The 2,688-nt window shown below is 48.5% G+C and overlaps 1 pseudogene; it reads left to right on the top strand.

Annotated features, from left to right (window-relative positions):
- Positions 1–269: 269 nt before the first annotated feature.
- Positions 270–389, top strand: LOC136663459 (5S ribosomal RNA; annotated as a pseudogene).
- Positions 390–2,688: the final 2,299 nt, after the last annotated feature.

Genomic DNA, 2,688 nt, shown 5'->3' with positions numbered 1-2,688 from the left:
CCACTAAGGCCAGGGTGGGGGGGAGCAGGGTAATCCAGGTGCAGGGCTTGAGGAATCATGTCATCACATTGCCCGAGCCTCCTTTCAGCAAACTTCAGGCTGCTTCAGGCCCAGCAACCACATGCTCTGTGGATCGTATTTTCACCACAGCCCGAAGATTGACAAAGGGAAGTGGGCTCTTTCCATTTAAATCAATGTGAGAGCCCAGAATGTCAGGAGAGGCATGATCACATCATTGTATCACCCCTAAACCTACAAAACACCAAACTCCATGCAGTAACTGTTACCCTGCACATGCCCGATCTCGTCTGATCTCGGAAGCTAAGCAGGGTCAGGCTTGGTTAGTACTTGGATGGGAGACCGCCTGGGAATACCTGGTGCTGTAGGCTTATACCATAGTCTTTCGAGACTGAAGGTTGCCAACCAGGTAAGCATTACCGCCCCAGGTGCAATCTGCGGTAGAGACAACTCTGACACTCACCTTTGCTTCCTTTCCCAGTTAGCAAGAGGTATCCTTGACTGGCCTTTTAAGTAAGTCATATACTTAGATACGTGCTGGAATCCCTAGCATGTATTCACTGCTGAAACAGAGACGCCTGCGTTGGCTTGGTCATGTCGTGAGAATGGATGATGGCCGGATCCCAAAGGATCTCCTCTATGGAGAACTCGTGCAAGGAAAGCGCCCTACAGGTAGACCACAGCTGCGATACAAGGACATCTGCAAGAGGGATCTGAAGGCCTTAGGGATGGACCTCAACAAGTGGGAAACCCTGGCCTCTGAGCGGCCCGCTTGGAGGCAGGCTGTGCAGCATGGCCTTTCCCAGTTTGAAGAGACACTTTGCCAACAGTCTGAGGCTAAGAGGCAAAGAAGGAAGGCCCATAGCCAGGGAGACAGACCAGGGACAGACTGCACTTGCTCCCGGTGTGGAAGGGATTGTCACTCCCGGATTGGCCTTTTCAGCCACACTAGACGCTGTGCCAGAACCACCTTTCAGAGCGCGATACCATAGTCTTTCGAGACTGAAGGTTGCCAATACAATACTTAGATACCATCTTCTACTACTTCTTAGGCTCACATTACCACAAGGTCTACCACAAGGTTCCCCTTTATAACTTTCCTGAAGTTCACCCTCTCTTCCTTCATGATTTGACTGAAACCCTTATTCAGACTCTCATTCTATCTCAGGTTGACAGATACCCAGCATGTAATTAGTATGTGGAACTCTTTGCGCCAGGAAGTAGTGATGGCCTAGATGCCTTTAAGAGGGAATTGGACAAATTTCTGGAGGAAAAGTTAATCACAAGTCATGATAGTGCATGATATAGGTAGGCTTCCTCTGATTGCCAGATGCAGGGGAGGGCACCAGAACGCAGGTTGTATCTGTTGTCTAGTGTGTTCCCTGAAGCATTTGGTGGACCACTGTGAGATACAGGAAGCTGGACTAGATGGGCCTTTGGCCTGATCCAGTGGGGCTCTTCTTATGTTCTAATGGGTTTTAGCATTAGAACTAGTCTTACATGCTTACTAGTCTTCCTGGCTCTCAGCTTAAACTTATCCTCCTTTCTTCTAAACTTAATTTTTTTCTGTCTTTACACTTTAATCATGTTACATCCTTGTACCCCTGTTCAACATATACAAGTCCAGCATATTTATCCATGGATTAGGAACCTGTGGTTTGACTAACCACAGGTTCTGAACCCGCAGCAGGACCCACTAAATTGCAACCAGAACCTCATTCTGATTGCATCTGGGAGAACTTCTAGACCTGTAAAGCAAGGTCTCAGAATGCCCTCTGGAAGCATTGGAAGACCAAAAACCAGAAGTGGCTTTCCAAGGCTTTTGGGGGCATCAGAAGGGCTCTGGACACTACAGGAACAAGGTTCCAGTTGCTTTTGGCGCCCCTGTTGACTTCATTATTTGCTTCATTATCTATTGTTTCATTATCTATGAGTTTCTGTATCCACGGGGGTTGACTGGGAACAGCTGTAGATACAGAGAGTCCACCTATACTAATCTTCTTATGGCTCAAACCCATTGGGACCTCATGGCAATAGAGCTCTGGTATGCTGCCATAAGAGCTGCTGAGGTATCATAAAAGGCAAGCTGCTGCTGTGCACTTTGGAGCCACTGGCACACATGACACATGCCATTGTGCACCTGGCAACAGCTCCTGGACTCCAAGCTGGAGCAGTTAAGGGGGCTGAGGAGGCAGTTTGAGAAGGACAGTTGGGTAGGGACAATTAGGCAGGGAGCAGGGGCAGGAAGGGCAGGAAGGGGTGGATCCTGGTGGCTTCAGCACGTGCTGGGATGCTATCTCTGTTTTCTTGGACCATCGCACCCCCTACCTCACCTTGAACTTGCACATAGCTGATATCCAAGAAGACCCATTGATGGCCAGATGTCCTACAGAAAGGTAACTAAAAACTATTTTTATTTACTTCTCCCAGGCCTGCTGTTCACCCCACTACCCCCATTGCATGCAGCACACGCTCCATCCGTGCAATTGCATGGTGGAAGATGGTGGGGGATAGGACTTGCAAAGCTCCACTTCGTTGTGCTATTTCTCCCCCCTCTCGTGGCCCTGAATGAATGGAGCTCTCTCCTTTTCTGTACTCAGCAAGCTTCCTCTTTGTTCTCCTTTCAGAAATTATTAGAAACTCATTTATTGTCTTTTGTGTTTCCCTCTT

This window comes from Tiliqua scincoides, chromosome 12, assembly GCF_035046505.1.
Source record: "Tiliqua scincoides isolate rTilSci1 chromosome 12, rTilSci1.hap2, whole genome shotgun sequence".
Taxonomy (NCBI): Eukaryota; Metazoa; Chordata; class Lepidosauria; order Squamata; family Scincidae; genus Tiliqua; species Tiliqua scincoides.
Note: the sequence above shows the minus strand (reverse complement) of the source record. Positions and strands in the feature narration are given on the sequence as shown.